This window comes from Miniopterus natalensis, chromosome 2 (genome assembly GCF_054644295.1).
Source record: "Miniopterus natalensis isolate mMinNat1 chromosome 2, mMinNat1.hap1, whole genome shotgun sequence".
Lineage (NCBI taxonomy): Eukaryota > Metazoa > Chordata > Mammalia > Chiroptera > Miniopteridae > Miniopterus > Miniopterus natalensis.
In genome coordinates, this window is record NC_142082.1 from 21,103,676 (window position 1) to 21,122,698 (window position 19,023).

General features: G+C 35.9%; 1 long non-coding RNA gene across 1 annotated transcript; it reads left to right on the forward strand.

Annotated features, from left to right (window-relative positions):
• Positions 1 to 11,248: 11,248 nt before the first annotated feature.
• On the forward strand, positions 11,249 to 18,083 carry LOC107546051 (uncharacterized). Its single transcript, XR_015713980.1, has 3 exons — positions 11,249 to 11,634; positions 14,174 to 14,363; positions 17,864 to 18,083. It is a non-coding gene; the product is annotated as an uncharacterized LOC107546051 (long non-coding RNA).
• The last annotated feature ends 940 nt before the right edge of the window (positions 18,084 to 19,023 follow it).

Sequence of the window (19,023 nt, forward strand, 5' to 3'; positions counted from 1 at the left end):
TTATAAACTTTTACTACCTGTTATATTATCTCTACATTGTGTCTCTCATCGGATTAATTTTTATATTTTTACTTTCTAATAACATAAATATATTGAATTGTTACCCTATCTAGAATCTTATGTGCATAATTTGTTTACTTACAGTAAATAATTGAATAAGGAGGTCAGAGAAAATTGAATTTTCAGGGCTGTCAGTGTCCAGGGAACCAAAATAAAAGCTGTAACCATTTGTGCAAATGCATTTGTCATAATTGTTAGGCTTTATCCTTATTATACTTCTGAGTGTTTATCAAACACCAAATTTGCATATATATTGAAATATTCTTAATGTTGTAGGTATAAGAAAAATGTGTTCACATTAGCTTAATTCAGAGCAGCATGGTGCTTAGGACATAGTAATTGTTCACTTAATGCTTTTGAAAATTTATCATCAATAATACTAAGTTTTAAAAAGTTATCTTTATTGTTGAACATTTTACAGATGTCGCCTTTCCCCCCCTCCATTGACACCCTCCCCCCTCCTCCCACCCCCTCCCCAGGCTTTTACCACACTATTTGTCTCTGTCCTGGGGTTATTCATATATGCATATAAGTTCTTTAGTTAATCTCCTCCCACCCCTACCCCTCTGCTGTACTTCAGTCTGTTGCATGCTTCAGTGTCTCTGGGCCTATTTTGTTCGTGAGTTTATTTTGTTCATTAGATTCCACATATGAGTGAGGTCATGTGATATTTGTCTTCCTTTGACTGGCTTATTTCACTCGGCAGAATACTCTCCAGGTCCCTCTATGCTGTCTCACAGGATAAGAGATCCTTCTTTCTGACAGCTGCATAGTATTCCATGGTGTGAATGCCCCACAACTTTTTTATCCACTCATCTACTGATGGGCACTTGGGTTGTCTCCAGATCTTAGCTATTGTAAATAATGGTGCTATGAACATAGGGGTGCAGATAATCTTTCTGATTGGTGTTTCAGGCTTAGGATATATTCCTAGAAGTGGGATCACTGGGTCAAAAGGCAGCTCCATGTCTAATTTTTTGAGGACACTCCACACTGTTTTCCATAGTGGCTTTACCAGTCTGCGTTCCCATCAGCAGTGCACTAGTGTTGCTTTTTCTCCACATCCTCGCCAGCACTTGTTTGTTGATTTATTGACGATAGCCATTCTGATGATTTCTGGGTGTTAATTTTGTATCCTGCTACATTGCCAAATTCATTTATTAAATCTAGTAGTGTTTTGGTGGAGTCTTTGGGGTTTTCTGTGTACAATATCATGTCATCAGCGATAGTGACAGTTGTACTTCCTCCTTTCCAATTTGGATGCCTTTTATGTTTTCTTCTTATCTGATAATAATACTGCTCTTAAACACAATTATGAGGAAATTCTTATTTTTTTAGCTTCAAGAAACAAATTCACTTCATAGGAGCCACAGTTCCTGGAAAAATATGTAATAAGGATTATTCTGCAGGAGTTGCTGTGGTATGTAATTATTATCCAGTTTGCTCTCATTATTTTCATGTTTCCAAATTTCCTAAATATTTTAAAGCATGCATAAAGATATTATGTAGTTTACTCATTCTTTAATAATATTTTATATTACTAATTTTGGAACATAAAAATTTAACTATATAATTGCTTTTAAAAAATAGAACAAGCCGGGCCGGGCGTGGCTCAGCGGTTGAGCTTCGACCTAGGATCCAGGCCACCCAGGTGACCAGTGTTCGATTCCCGGTCAGGGCACATGCCCGGTTGCGGGCTTGATCGATGACTCTCTTTTCATTGATGTTTCTGTCTCTCTCTCTTTCCCTCTCCTTTCCTCTCTCTAAAATCAATAAAGATATATTTAAAATAAAATAAAATAAAATAACAATTATAAAGTGAACTGATGATAATGTTATATTGTTTTTAGAATATATATTTGGCCTTTGTAAGTCAAAGTTTAACAGGTTAGAACAGTGGTATGCTTGCATCTATATTATCTATTCAAAGTAATTTTAATGTTAATTATTGAACATATCAATTTTTCTCTCATAATAATTTGTGTACATTCGTACACTTTTTTATTAAGTGACATTCTTTTTTCTATTTTAAGGTAACTATTTTATTATTGCATTCAAGTCTTTATGTTTGGGAGGAGCAGGCTTGTAGGAAAGAACAGCTGTCAAATATTCATAATCTGTTGTTTTCTGGGGAAAGTGAGAATGAACTCTTACTACAGTGTTCTATTGCATTTATAACAAGTTACATAAAAAGTAGGAAAGAGAACTAATTTGAGAGTGCTTCAGAAATAAATTTGTGCATTGTGATTTTCATATTGAGCAATTTGTCTAGTTGGTTGACTTTTAATAGCAACTACAATGAAGCAAATTGCCAATGATTAGAAAGATTTAAAATAAGTTCTGGTGTGTACTTGTTATAACATTATGGAAGTTTAAGGTCTATAATGTAATGATTTGATATATGTATATATTGAGAAATGGTTGCCACAATAATGTTAACACATCCGTCATCTCACATGCTACTATTTGTGTGCATGTGTGTGTGTGTTGTGAGTGCATGTCTGGTGAGAACCTTTAAAACTACTTTCTTAGGAACTTTCAAATATACAATACAGTATTGTTAATTCTTGTTACTGTGCTGTACACTGTATCCCCAGAAACTAGAAGTTTGTACCCTTTGATGACTTTTATTCATTCCCACCCTACAGTCCCCACCACCAGTCCGTTCTTTGGTTCTATGAGTTTTTGTTTTTTTTAAATATGGTTTTATTGATTTCAGAGAGAGGAAGGGAGAGGGGGAGAGAGAAAGAAATGTCAGTGATGAGAGAGAGTCATTGATCAGCTGCCTCCTACATGCCCCCCCTCCCCCACTGAGGATGGAGCCTGCAACCTGCCTGTGCCCTGACTGGGAACTGAACCATGACCTCCTGGTTCATAGGTCGATGCTCAATCACTGAGCGACGCTGGCTGGGCAGTTTGGGTGTTTTAGATTTCATATGTTAGTGAGATTGTACAGTATTTGTCTTTCTCTGTCTGACTTATTTCTTTTAGCATAATACCCTTAAGATTCATCCATGTCATTTGTGAATACATATGTATACATAAATATACATACATACATACATAATGTACATAAATACGTATGTACATGCATACATACATATATACATAAATATATATCACAATTTTCTTATCCATTCATCTATTGATGAACACTTAGGTTGTTTCCATGTCTTGGCCACTATGAATAATTTGCATTGAACATGGGGTGCAGATATCCCTTTGAGATAGTGATTTCATTTTCTCAGATACAGGGTGTCCCCAAAAATGTATACATACACTTTGAATAATTATAAAGGCAGTGCTTATTAAAATACATTTTATTTTCAAAATTGAGTTATCAGCTGTTAAAGTGTATATACATTTTTGGGGGACACCCTGTATGTACAAAGAAGTGGAATTGCTGATTCATATGGTAGTTCTACTTCTAATATTTTAGGAACCATCATACTTTTTTCTCTACTAGTACCAATTTATACGTCCATCAGTGGTACAAGGGTTCCATTTTCTTCCCCTCTTGCGAGCATTGGTTACCTCTTGTATTTTTTAGAACTGCCATTCAAACAGGTGTGAGGTAATCTCCCTTGTGGCTTTGCTTTCTATTTCCCTGATTATTAATGGTGTTAAGCACGTTTTAAAATGTTCTCTTTGTTGCTGCAGGTATTAGAGGTGTCTCCTCTCCGCGTGTAGATGAGGCGGGGTGGGCCGGCGCTCTGCTGGGGGCGAGGTTGTCGGGGGCCGGCGGCTGGAGGGGGCGGCGCCCCCCTCGCGGAGTCGGCGGGCGGGGCTCCGGGCAGCGGCGCCGCACCCCCGCCAGCGCGGCGAGCCGGCCCTCTGGGGCCCCAAGTTAGGCGCCCCAAGTTGCGTTGTCTGGCCGCGTGTCCGGGCCTTCTGGTCCCAGCAGTTGGGTCTGTGGCGTAGCGGTGCGGGGGCACAGCCGCCCCGCAGCTTCCGCCCGCGGGGCACCCTCCCGCTCCTCCAGGGGCCTGCTCTCGGGCCGAGCGGGAGAAGCCCCTGGGCCGCGGGCGCAGCTGCTCGCGGGCCCTGCGCCCGCCGCGCGCCCCGCGCCGCCCCGCGCCGCCCCGCCCCGCCCCGCCCCGCGCGGCCCTGGGCGCTGCCGCTGCCGCTCGCCCCTGCGGCCCTCCCCGCCCTGCCGAAGCCGCCGAGCGTCTCGGAGAAGTGTCGCTTCAGGCTCTTCTACCATTTCTTCATCAGAGTATTTGGTGTTTACTGGTGAATTGTAGGGGTTCTTATATTTTGCATAGTAACTCCTTATCAGGTTTCCTGTATTTCGAATATTGATTCCTTATCAAATGTATAATTTGCACATATTTTCTCACATTCTGTTGGCAGCCTTTTAATTTTGTTGGTCAGTTCCCTTGCTGTGCAGAACCGTTTATATTAATGTAGCCCCACCTGCTTAATTTTGCTTTTGTTTGTCGTTTTGGTATCATATCCATAAATTAATTGCCAAGACCAAGGTCAAGGAGATTTTTTACTAGCGTTTCTTCTAAAAGTCTTGTGATTTCAGTTCTTACATTTTAATTTTCAGTTCATTTGAGTAAATGTTTGTGAGTGGTCTAAGACAAGGAGTCCCATTTAATTATGTGCATGTAAATATCCAGTTTTTCTAACGCCATTTACTGAAGAGACTGTCTTTTCTCAATTGAGTATTCTTGGCTCTCTTGTCAGATATTAGTTGATCGTATATTCGGGGCTTTATTTTGGGGCCTATGCCATACATTTCAAAAATGTTTGTATTGATTTTAGAGAGAAGGGAAGGGTGTGAGAGACAGAGAGGAATCGAAATGAGAATCATTGATTGGTTGCTCAGCCTGGGCATCTGCGCTGACTGGGAACTGAACCAGTGACCTTTGCGGTACATGGGATAATGCTTAACCAACTGAGCCACACTGGCCAGGGCCATCTGATACCTTTTGATTAGTATAGCTTTGTAATATAGTTTGAAAACAGGATGTGTGATGCCTCCAGCTTTGTTGTTCTTTCTGAGGATTGTTTGGCTCTTTCTGGTCTTTTGTGGTTCTATACCAATTTTAGCAGTATTTTTTCAATTTCTATGAAAAATGCCATTGGAATTTGGTAGGGATTGCATTGACACTATAGATGGCTTTGGGTGTGGACATTTTAACACTATTAATTCTTTTAAACTACAAACGTGGGATTTATTTGTGTCACCTTCAGTTTCCCTCATCAATATCTTACAGTTTTCAGAGTAGAGATCTTTCACCTCCTTGGTTACATTTATTCCTAATATTTTGTTGTTTCTGTTACTATTGTAAATGAAATTATTTTAAATTTCTCTTTTTAAGAGTTTATTAGTGTGCAGGCCTGCAGCGACTTTTATGTATTAATTTCATATCCAGCTACTTTACTGAACGCATTTTTTACTCCTAACATTTTTTTGGTTTTAGGATTTTAGGGTTTTCTCTATATAATATCATGTCATATGTGAAAATTGACTTCTTCTTTTCCAATTTGGATGCCTTTTTCTCCCCCGCTTAACTGCTCTGGTTAAGACTTTCAAAACTATATTGAATAAAAGTGGTGAGGGTGGGCACCCCTGTCCTTCTCCTAATCTTCCAGGAAGAGCTTTTAGCTTTTCATGTTGAGTATGATGTTAGCTGTAGATTTGTCATATAGGGCGTTCTCTTCTGTTGTGGTATGTTCCCTGTATATACACTTTGTTGAGAATTCTTTGTAAGTGGATGTTGAATTTTTCCCCGTTTTCTATTCATTTTTCTTACTCATTCTTTCTTTTTAATTTTCCCTCTTATTGCCTTCTGTAGTTCTAATTGCACATTTTATTATTTATTTATTTATTTATTTGCTTTATTTTCATTGTTCAAAGTATTGCAGGTATCCTCCAATTTTCTCCCTTTCCCCCCTCCACCTGCCTCCCACGACACCCCTGTCTTCATGGCACTATTGTCTGTGTCCATGAGCTGTGCATATAAATTCTTTGATTAATCTCTCCCCCGTCCTTTCCAGTTTGGATGCCTTATTTTTTTTCTTGTCTGACTTGTGTGTCCAGGACTTCCAGTACTGTGTTGAATAAGTGTGGTGAAAGTGGGCATCCCTGTCACGTTCCTGTTGTTAAAGGAAACAATTTTAGTTTTTGCCCATTGAGTATGATGTTGGCTGGAGGTTTGTCATATATGGCCTTTATTGTGTTGAAGCATGATCCCTGTATTCCCACTTTTCTGAGAGATTTTATCAAAAATGGGTGTTGGATTTTGTCAAATGCTTTTTTGTGTGTATTAATATGATGAGGTGATTTTTATCCTTCATTTTGTTTATATGATGTCACATTTATTTATTTGTGAATATTGTACCAGCCTTGCATCCCTGGAATAAATCCCACTTGGTCATGTATGATCTTTCTAATATATGGCTGGATCCAATTTGCTAATACTTTGTTGATAATTGTAGCATCTATGTTCATCAGGGATATTGGCCTATAATTTTCTTTCTTTGTAGTGTCTCTGTTTGGTATTGGAATTAGGATAATGCTGGCTCATAAAAGAGCCTGGAAATGTTCCTTCCTCTTGAATTTTTTGGAACAGTTTGAGGAGTGTAGGTCTTAGTTCTTCTTTGAATGTTTGCAAAAAGTCGCCTGTGAAGCCATGTGGTCCAGAACTTTGGTTTGCTGGGAATATTTTTGTTACTGCTTCAGTTTCATTAGTTGTTAATTGTCTATTCAGGTTTTCAATTCTCCCTGATTGAGTTATGAAAGATTGTATGTTTCTAGGAATTTCTTCATTCCTCCCAGGTTGTTCAATATGTTGGCATATAGTTATTCATAGTGTTTTCTCACAATCCTTTGTATTCCTGTTGGGTCAGTTGATATTTCACCTCTTTTGTTTCTGATTTTGTTTATTCGAGTCCTCTCTCTTTGTTTCTTGATGAGTCTGGCTAAAGTTTCATCAATCTGATTTATCTTTTCGGAGAACCAGCTCTTGGTTTCATTGATCTTTTTTATTGTTTTTTGTTTTTGTTTTTTTGCTTTTAGTCTGTATGTCATTTATTTCTTCTCTGATCTTTATTATTTTCTTCCTCCTGCTCACTCTGGGCTTTACTTGTTGTTCTCTTTCTAGTTGTTTTAGTTGGAGCGTTAGATAGTTTATTAGTGATTTTTCTTGTTTCTTGATGTAGACCTCTAATGCTATGACTTTGCCTTTCTGGACTGCTTTTATTGTATTCCGTTTATTTGAGGTCGTTGTGTGTTCATTTTCATTTGTTTCCAGGAAGCTTTTTCTTTCTTGCTTGATCTCATTGGTAACCCATTTGTTGTTTAATAACATCCTATTTAATCTCCAGGTGTTTTAATGTAGCCTATTTCTGGTTTCATGCCATTGTGATCCGAGAAGATGTTTGATAGGATTTCAGACTTCTTGAACTTAGGGAGACTTGTTTTGTGTCCTGACATGTGGTCTGTCTTTGAGAATGTCCCATGTGCACTTGAGAAGAATGTATATTCTTCAGCTTTGGTGTGAAATATTCTATAAATGTCAATTAAATCCATCTCATCTAGTGTGTCATTTAGGGTCACTGTTTCCTTGTTGATTTTATGTCTGGAAGATCTATCTAGTGATGTCAGGGGGATGTTAAAGTCCCCCACTATGACTGCATTGCTGTTGATCTCAACCTTAATCCTCCAAGAGTTTTAAATATATAGTTAGGATCTCCTATATTGGGTGCATATATGTTTACCAGGGTTATATCCTTGGTTGGATCAATCCCTTCAGCATTATGTAGTGACCTTCTTTGTCTCCTATTATGGCCTTTGTTTTGAAGTCTGTTTTGTCAGATATATGTGTTGCTACCCCTGTTTCTTTTTTCCATTTCTATTTGCGTGGAAAAATTTTTGCATCCTGTTCAAAACTTTTGCGTTACTTTCATCCTGTATGAGCCTTTTGTCCTGAGGTGTGTCTCGTGTACACAGCATATATATGACTCATGTGTTCTTACCCATTCATCTACCCTCTGTCTTTTGATTAGAGCACTTAATCCATTGACATTTAAGGTTATTATTGATAGGTACTCATTTATTGCCATTTTTTCTTTATGCCTATGTTCCCCTCTCTCTATTTCTTCTTCTTCTTACCGCAGCCCCTTTAATATTGTTACAGTGCTGATTTGGTGGTAATAAACTCCCTTATCCTTTTTATTTTTTTTTTGCTTCTCTGACTAGATGAACTTTTATGTCAAAGCATAACAGCTTTAATTCAGTTAGCTCTGTTATTCTTTAACATTGAACCTTTGGAGAAGTAAAAGAGGAGACTTTAAAAGAGTAAAGCGTAAGTTGCACTAAACAGTATAGATAATATTTTATTATGAGAGTAAAAGGGAGAAACACAACAAAAAAGCATACGGAATCCTCTTAGGCCAGCCCATAACTAAATTTCCCAGTTCTATGGCATTAGCCAAGGAAATAGATCTGAAATTTCTGGGGTTTCTAACAGTATTGCTGTGGAATTGTAAATTGTGTTAAAAGATATATATATAAATTTGTATATAAATATAAATATTTTTAAAATATATATTTATTGATTTCAGAGAGAGGAGAGGAGAGAGAGAGAGACGTCAGTGATGAGTCATTGATCGGCTGCCTAGCCTGCAACCCGGGCATGTGCCCTGACCGGGAATCGAACCCCGATCGCCTGGATCCTAGGTCGACGCTCAACCACTGATCCACACCCGGCCAGGCTATATATAAATTTTAAATATGTTCTTTTTTTGACAATAATATTCTGATGCATTTCTTTCTTTTTTTAAAATATCTTTATTGATTTCAGAAGAAGTGGGGGGAGAGAGGGAGAGAGAGTGTGTGATGGAAACATCAGTGATGAGAGACTCGTTCATCAGCTGCCTCCTGTACGCCCCCCCCACCCCCCCCCGGGGAGATTGAGTCTGAAACCCAGGCATGTCCTATGACTAGGAATCGAACCACTATCTCCTGGGTCATAGGTCAGTGCTCAACCATTGAGCCATGCCAGCCAGCCCTGGTATATTTCTTGAATCAAAGTAGTAAGTCAGGCAGTTGGTGTTGGAAAATATTGATAGTTTGGTAAAGTATATGTAACGGTTAGTGGTATTTGTATGTAACCAACGGGAAGAGGTAGTTGTGATAGTCATGGTCAGAGATGCAAGGTGGGAGGTTGTGATAGACAACTGGAGAGGTAGTAGGAGAAGGCATTTGTGAGTGGTCCTCTCCCCAAGGGGTCAAGAGGTTCATGAGGCAGGTGACTCCTAGAGAAAATAATAAACCCCATTATTTTTTAGAATGCCACAGATAGTAGTAACCTTAACCAGATTTTCCTTTAGACATTGAGTATAGGAATATATGTTGGACAAAGAACAAAATATACCAATATCATGTGCTCCACACACAGCAAACGCAGGAAACACAATAGAGTCCTTAATATCAAAGTAAGAAAACCAATACATTCCCTGTGTCCACTTGTGCCTTAGGAATGGCAGTCCATGAACATGCCTAGGGTGGAAGTTTTAGTGTCTGAGGTGAAGTTGTTTCTGGTGTAGGATGCATCGTTTTCTCCAATAGGGAGATGTCAGGAGTGATGTCGCTTCTATCAGTGAGATCATGAGCCAAGGTAATGTTTGAGATGTAGAGCTGGGGTATTTTCTTCAAATTGATACCCTCTTGAATTATTGTAGATACGTATTGTTTTTGTGGGTCTGTGGTATTATAATGATGCTGAGGCACTGTTGTGTAATATGAATTATTGAGCCTGGACCTTGGGACCCTGACTTACAAATATCATTTAACTCAAGGAGCTTGTAGGTGCACAGCTAGCAAAAGCGATGTTGATATTGGTATCTGTGTCAGAGCATGACTGGCACAGTTAAAGCCCAAATTAGGCATGGCTGGATTTAAAGTGTCCAACAGACTAAAGTTTTGTCTTATTTGGTGATGAGAAGTGTTCCGTTGTAAATAGGTTTAAATCATATGACCAAATTTAGTTGTAATTTGTTGACAGGGTGACAGGTGGTTTGCTGTTTAAAATATCTGTGCCTGAGGTTAGGACTCCAGAATTAGGACGTAGGCAGTTATATGGGCTCTTTGCCTCAGTTGTTGTTTTGGTTGATAGCAGGCAAGCAGGTGAGGACCCAAAGTCTATAGTTTACTTTAGGGTTTAATCTTGGTGTACATTCTACAGGCTTGGAGTAGAGATATCCATCATTATTGTATCATACAGAACATTTTCACTGTCCCTCAAAAATCCTGTGTGCTCTGCTTATTAATCGTCCCCTCCCTATAAGCAACCATAAATCTTTTTATTGTCTTCATAATTTTGGTTTTATTTTCAGTAGGTCATATATTTAGAATTATACAGTATGTAGCCTTTTCAGATTGGGTTCTTTCACTTAGTAATATGTATTTAAGGTTCCTTCATTTCATTTCATTACTTGATAGCTCATTTCTTTTTAGTGCTGAATAATCTTCTATCATCTGAAATGTGCTTCAGTTTATGTAGAGGCTCACCTACTGAAGGATATCATGGTTGCTTGCAAATTTTGGCAACTTTGAATAAAGCTGCTATAAACAACACCTGTGTGCAGAAACTGGAAATAAAGGAGAACAGCAGTACCTACTGGGGTGTATTGGTTATCGATTGCTGTATACCTGATTATACCAAAACTTAGCAGATAGAACAACATAGTTCTGTGGGTTGTGATTTTAGGAGAATCTTAGTGGACAAAATCAAGGTGCCAGCTAGAGCTGTAGTAATTTCAGGGTTCAACACAGAGAATTTGTTTCCAAGCTCAGTCACCTGGCTATTGGAAGACCCCAGAAAATCTTTTTCCAAGCTCACTCACATGGACCTCTCCATAGGCCTGCTTCATGCCATAGTAGCTGGCTGGCTTCCCCCAGAGTGAGGAGAGTGAAACAGAATCCAAGTCAGTCTTTTTCTAACCTATCTTGGAAGTGATGACCCATCATTCTTGCTATACTCAGTTAATTAGAAGTATGTCAGTAAGTCCAGCTTGCATTCAAGGACATAAATAGCAGAAAGCATTAATCATTGAGACCCATTTTAGAGGCTGCCTTCCATAAAGAAAATGTAGAATTATTAAAAGACTAGAGGCACTTTGAAAATAACTTAAAGACACAATACAATATGGTATTTAAAACTCTAAGATAGATGCTGTTGTCATTAAGTAATAGTATTTTGAAATTAAACTTTTGTCTGTTTACCCATGTTTAATAAATCTATAATCTAAACGCTTATATAACTACTATAGTTGCATTTATATAGGTATCTTGGATGCATTAATACATTTTAAAAATGAGTTTTATTTACTAATTTTTGATTATGGTAAGTACTATTTTAAAAAAAAATAACTGAGTAGAATTCTTAGCTGAATCTTTTTCTTTTATTTTCCTTATATTTAGTTTCCAGAGGGTTTATCTTTGGAGTCGTACACTGTCAGTATTGTGCAGTTGCTTGGCCTTAATATGGGATTGAGTTTTGACAGTATTGACGCCTGCTTTTGTTCAGGAGATGTTTGCACAATGTCACCAAAAGCACTGTAAGATAATTTTCTTTATGAAATACACATCTTCCTTTTAAGAAATTTTTTGGTTAGGAACTTTTACATTTCTATTAGCCAAACTAAAGTAATTGACAATTGTAAAACACTGTATCCAATGACTACAGAAGAAACATTCTTTTCAAGCACGGTCGGAAACACAGCAAAATGGGCCAACACTCCCCTAGCACTCCATGCCTGGGGAACTCTCTTCTCCTTACTTTCCAGAGCCTGGCTTGTATGTGTTTTTTTCTGGCCCGCTTGAAAGCTCCCTCTAGGGACAAGCCAGACGAAGTGTGTAATTTCAGCGAATGCATAAAGTTAAACGCTTTGATATTTGCATTTAAACTGGTATTGTGCAATATAAGGATGAACAGTACAATTCATGTTAATTTTTTTACTTAGAAAGACATTAAATTGCAAATGAATAACACCATGAGCCATTGGGAGAAAGACTGTTGAAGAAAGGAAAAAAAGCTTTTAATGTCAGTATCATTAATAATACTTTTCCCTTGCTTTATAAACAAGGGGCCTTGCATTTCCATTTTGCATTGGTTTCCACAAATTGTGTAGCCAGCCCTGGTTGTTTCACATCATCACTAAGACTTGGTATGTTCAGTATGTTTAATTTGAATCATTTTAGTGGTATGTAGTAGTATCTCATATGGGTTTTAATCTACATTTTCCTAGGAACTAATGATATTGAACATATTTTCATGCTTAATAGGTTTGTATTGGTAAAGAGCCTATTCAAATCTTTTTTCCCCCTCATTTTTTTAAAAAAATAAGATTTTTGTGTTCTTATTGAGTTGTAAGAATTGTTTATATATTCTGGTTTACAGATACATGATTTCCTCCTTATAATGCATTTTTAAAGAGCACTTTTTTAATTTTGATGAAGTACACTTTATCATTTTTCCTTTTCTGAGTCATGGTTTTTTAGCTGTTATACTCAGTTTTATGCTTTAACATTTTGGGTTAATTATTATATATGTATTTCAGTTCATTTTATTTTGCCTTGTGGATTTCCAGTTATTCCAATACCACTTTCAACTTTATTGATGTATAATTTGTCCACAATAATTGACATGCTTTAAGAGTACAAGTTTATGACTTTTGAGAAATACATATAAATCTTTGAACCACAGTATCAATCAGGCTATGTAGCCTTTCTCTCTCCACAGAAAGTTCCTTTGTGACCCTTAGCAGTCCTTTTACCTCTACCCTTGCCCCAGGCAACCGCTAATCTGATTTCTGTCACTACAGTTAGTTTACCGTGCTCTACAATTTTATGTAAATTGAATATGTACTATACTTTGAGTGTTCACTGTGTAAGACTGTTAATTTCTCTGAATTAACTAAGCGTTTTCGAATATTTAATATCAGTTCCTTTTAAGTATTTGTATGCCAAATTTAACACCTGGACCATCTCAGTGTTGATTTCTTTTGACCACATTTTTTATCGGCTATGGATCACATTTTCTTATTTCTTAGATGTCTATTATTATTATCATCATATTAAATATTGTTGTTATACAATAGAAAGCTCCTACCTTCCTCTGAAAAGCATTGATTCTTTTTCTACCAGGCAATTCAACTGTTGGCTAATCATTTTGAATTTTATTTGCTTGCTTTTATGCTTTTATTAATATGGATATATGGAAACTCAAGGTATTTCCAACTTGGTTTCCTCTGGGGATCCTGTCAGAGCTTGGATTAAGCTGTGTTAAAATTGATATAGTGATTTTAGTACAGGACAGACATCAGCCAACAATAATCCATGAGCCAAATTTGGCTGGCTGCCTGAGTTTAAATAAAATCTTATTGAAGTACATCTAGGCTTATTGGTTTTCATATTGTTTATGACTTCTTTTGCACTACAGTTCCAAAAGAGTATACAGCATATAAGCTGATAGTGTTTACTATCTGGCTTTTTACAGAAAAGTTTCTCAAACCCTGGTCTAGGGCACAGTCTTTAGTCTCTCAAATCATATTATTTCTAGTGTTTTACTTGGATGCCAAAGTGTTACCAAAGTGCTAACAGCTTTTATTCTGTCAGGACAGGTACTCCTACTGCCCCTCCCATAATAGTTCAAACAACAAATTTTTACTTGAAAAATGTTTAATTATGGAGAGAAAAAAACCTCTAAAATGTGCTATTAAAGTTACTATTTATAAATAGTAATAATAAATACTATTAATAAATATACTGTTAAGTGTATTTATATTGTTATTTAAAGAAAAAATATAAGAAAATATTAAATAGATTAAAAGTACATTAAATACCAAAGCCAAAAATTTTAAATTCAATTGTTTGGCACTGGGAAAGTAAGTAAGAATAACATAAGAATTTTCTTGGTGAAATTTAAAAAGTGTGTTAAACATATTAGCAGTGCAATTAATATTTTTTAAAGTGTGTTTTTTTGTTATCTATGAAAAATAATGCTCTTTAAATCTCTCTTGCAAATGCCGTACATGGGGGCAAATGTGGAGATATATGGCAATAACTTTTATCATACCCCTGTTTTTAATATTTTAGGTACTCTCCAGGTGTTAAAGATTTTAGTACCTGTAGCTTGGATGAGTTTAAATATCTTGCTTCAAATTCTGACCTTGAATGTCTTCGTAACACCCAGCCTGTTACGCCAGTTTACAAAGAAACTGCAAAGGCAAAATGTGGCAATGGAGTGTTGGAACCAGGTGAACAATGTGATTGTGGCACTGTAAAGGTTAGTAGAAATTTTTTCAAAACCTTTTTATTTTCTATAAACTTTATAATAGGTGGAAAACAAGACAAAGACCTTACCATTTAGAAAAATAAATTTAAAGAAGACTTTTTAAAAAAGAAGATGGCAGCCTTTAAGTCTCCTATTTTTTGCTATTTTTGGAAATGGAGAGCAAGCATTCTTAAGAGAATGTTTGTCTTCAAATATTGTCGTTTGACATTGCTTAGTGTTTGCATCAGCTACACACTTAGAAGTAGTGACTGCAAAGAGCATTGAAAGGGTTGAAGATATATATTTAACAACAAGCAGTAACAAAGGTAGACAAGAACATTTGAAGACCATGACTATTACCAGCAGGATAGGAAAATACACTGTTTGATAATATAGTGAGAAAAATATTTGTATTGACAGGTGAGGCCATATAAAAATATTTTAAAATGAAATCTATTATATGTAGAAAATATAAAAATACAAAACAAAGATTAAACTAAAAGATGATAGAGGAGGTATTGACAACAAAGTGAAGCAGACATATGAAAACTCTCAGAGATAGCAGTTGTAAAATATGGAATTTGTCATATATAAATATATGTTAAAAGTATGTATATTAAAATATGTAATATATAATATACAAGCCATATATAATATTTATAATTGTGTGTATATATATTATATGTATATTATTTAATGGCCCTGAAACACATCTTAAAGAAGAAGGAAGGCAGAGAAGAATTTACTCTTGAAAAAAAACTTCAGCTAGGATATATAAGAATTATAAATTTATGTCTTTCTAGCCTAAGGGTGCTCCTCCACCTCCACAGCAATGGCAGAAATAAATGGCTGTGGAAAACAGCAGCTCTACTGACTCAGTGGCAGAGAACAGAGTTTAGGGATGGGAACTACTGGAAATGTGAGGGTAAATCCCTTAAAGTGAGAGTTGTGAAAGTGGTAAGACCCCAAATCAGGTGGTTAATTGTACAAATACTTTTCGGACTGGTAAAATATGCATAGGGCAAAAAAAGAAGGGTAAGACACTTGGAAGACAGAGGGTTCACCAGGTGAGCTCTGTGAATTTGATGATTTTTTTTAAGGGAATATTTTCCAACTATGTGCAATTTAGGCAGCAGAAATCTGAAGACTTACTGGTTTCAGAAATCAGAATATAGAGCCTGAGACTGGAACTACAGCTGGAAATTGAAGAGGAGTCTTCAGAAACAAGGAAACTGCAGATAGATTGTACTCTGAAATCTCAGGGCAATCTCTGCCTAAACCCTTGGCTGAATGCCATGTTACATCAGGGAATCAAGCTAAAAAATTTATCATTTGGAAGCCATATGAGTTGAGCAGAGATAGTTGCTGAACACTGCAGAGGAGATAAAGTTTATAGTTTATGCCCAGACAGCTTCCTACTAGGGGAAAAAAACTCTCAGGACACAGCTGAATACAGTCATTATATCATTTTTTCTGTAATGTCCAATTTATTAACAAAAATTGCCGGACATTCAGAGAAGCAGAGTATGAACTACATTCAGAAAAATAGGCAGTTAAGGAAAACTGACTCTGAAGTTTAAGATATTGCATTTAACTGATAAAGACTTCATAGTAGTTTTATTGAATATATGAAGAGGATTAAAGGAAATTATGCTGAAATAATTTAAGGAAAATTATCTCAATGAGTGAGCAGCTAAGGAATCCCAACAGATATAATCAATATTTATAGGGTACTATATTTAAGAACTAAATATAAACATTCTTTTCAAGTATACTTGCAATATTTATCAACAGAATATATTCTGAGCCATGCACTAAATCTCAACACATTTATTTTATGTTGAGAATTAAATTAGAAATCAAGAATAATAAGATATCTTGAAAAGCCCCCAAAAATTTGGGAATAATTATATCACTTCTAAATGGCCATGGCTCAAAGAAGTCACAAAGGCAATTAGAATATATTTTTAACAGTGTGCAGATGAAAACATATCAAAATATATGAGATTCAGGTAAAATAGTGTTTTGAGGAAAATCTATAGCTTTAAATGTTTATATTAGAGAAAAAGAAAAGTCTAAAATAAATGATTTAGAATGCTACTCTAGGGAACTAAAATATAAGCCAAAATTAAAGGCAAAATACATAGGAGGAACAAATGAATAAAGATAAAAGTAGAAATTGATGAGGTAGAAACTTGAGAATGAAACTAAAAGCTGATGCTTTCCAAAAAAAATCAATATACTTGATTTGATATATTTCTTATTGTGCTCCTGAAGTAAAAATGAGAGAAAAAACTAATTTCTAATATCAGCAATGAAAGAGGGCACATTACTACCCACCCTATATATGTTAAAAATAAGGAATATTAAGAACTACTTTATGGAAATTAATTTGACAATTCAGATAAAACTGACAAGTTTCTTAAGACAAATTATCACAATTGATATAAAGAGATAAAATTTGAATAGCCTTATATTTAGTGAATAAATTAAATTTGTAATTAAAATATTTTTTCACAGAGAAACTCCAAATTGATGTTACTTCACTAGTCATTTTATCAAACATTTAAGGAAAAAATAATGCCAATTATACATGAATCTTCTCATGCTTCTGGAAAAAGAAAGGTTAAAAGAAAGAACCATTTTGAAATGGCCAGAATATTCTATATTTCTTAAGAAAGTTTGCCCTTACAAGGTGGACTGGAAAAATAATCAAAGAATAACCACACATCTGATTAAAATAAACAGTACTAAAAAAGCAAATGAAAGAATATTTAAAGTTTGAATATACAAGTCAATACTGTGTATAAAATAAATAACTTTTTAAAAGTATAGCACTGCAGCCTATGGTCAAGCAGTTCATTGAAAATACTGATAAGAAATTATCCATAACAATCCAATCAAGACAACACCAGGAAAGAAACATCTGATATTGATAGACTACATAATTTAAAACAAACTTGCCACTGAAGACTAGACAAGCTGATTGAAGGTATGGAATGTTATAAAATATAACTAACTATAGGGCCAGCATCCCAGTGAAATCAGAGGTCTGAATAGATGAGCCTGGCTTTTGGGACCATCTTTTTTTAGCATGGGTTTGGGGATTTTGCTGTTTCAGAGAGAGAAGAATGTTGCTTTTGACAGCTTCACATCAGAGAAATTCTGTATGTGAACAGATTTGGCTTATACAATTTATTATAAAAGCAAAAATATAAGAAAATTTTTGAAGAGAATGGTAGTTAACAAGGTATATAAAAATTATTTCCTCTATGGTTTGGCTCCACAGTATATGAATATTGTTCCCATTACATGGAACATAGTAAGACCACATTTCTTTTACAAACTAGTGAATGAGATGCTGATTCCTATAAATTTCATATAAAGAATAGGATTAATTACTAAAACTGTGAGTTTAAGAAAAGCTTCATACATTGTAAAGAAATTCTGAGTTGCAGTTTTATTTGATGGTACTTAATAATACATGATTGAATAACAGCATTTATTTACAGACTTGTACACATAAAAAGTGCTGTGATCCTACAGTGTGTAAATTAAAAGCAAATAAAGCCTGTGGTTCTGGGGAGTGCTGCACACAAGAATGCAAGGTAAGAGGCAATCTGTATTTTATAATAGCTCAGCATTAATTTCTTGAAATTCTTGTTTAAAGAAGATGGAAAACATATTTCACCCCTTTCATTTTATTACATCCAAGTAACATTGCACCCACACTCCCACTTCAGCCCATTCAGCAGGACTCTCATGTGCATAATACCTCTCCTGTGCTTCTACTCTCCTGACTTGACTTCCCATTTCTATACCTCATTACGAATCTTTCTTGTACCCGTTGAGATTTCTCAATGATTGACATACATCTGGAGCAGCCCTCTTATGACTTTATTTTCTAACACCCTACCTAACATGGGGTCAGAAAGTTGGATTAGTTCTTTTGGTTGGTTAAATTCTTTTCACTGTCTTCTGGTAAAGTCCTCCGTTACTTTGCAATTCATTCAGTTATAGTTGCAATCAGTCAATCCCTCTTTTTGGTTGAAAGCATTTAAAGGATATCCCTGAATAATCCCCCCCAGGGGCACAATTCACTGGAATCCCTAGGGAAAAAGAAACAAACTCCTGAATAAGGTGCAGACGTCTGTGAGATTGGAGAAAGAGTACACTTTTATCTTTAAAAAAATTCCCCCCAGATTTATTGAGATACAGGTGACATACAACAGTGTATAAATTTAAGGTTTACAATGTAATGATTTGGTATAAGTATATGCTGCAAAGTGATTACCACATGAGATTAGTTAACACATCCACCACTTCACATAGCGAGAACATTTAAGATTTATTATCTTAGCAACTTTCAAATATATAATACATTATTGTTAACTGTAGTCACCATGCTGCACATTAGATCCCCAGACTTACTCATCTTATAAGTTGAAGATTTGTACTCTTGACCAGTATCTTCACATTTTCCTCACCTTGCAGCATCTGGCAACTACCATTCTATTTTCTGTTTTGGTGACTATATACATACTGTCTTTCTCTTGTCTGACTTATTTTATTTAGAATAATACCCTCAAGTTTAAATTGTGTTGTCACAAACGGCAGGGTTTCTTTTTTAATGACCCAACATCATTCCATTGTGTATATACACTACATTTTC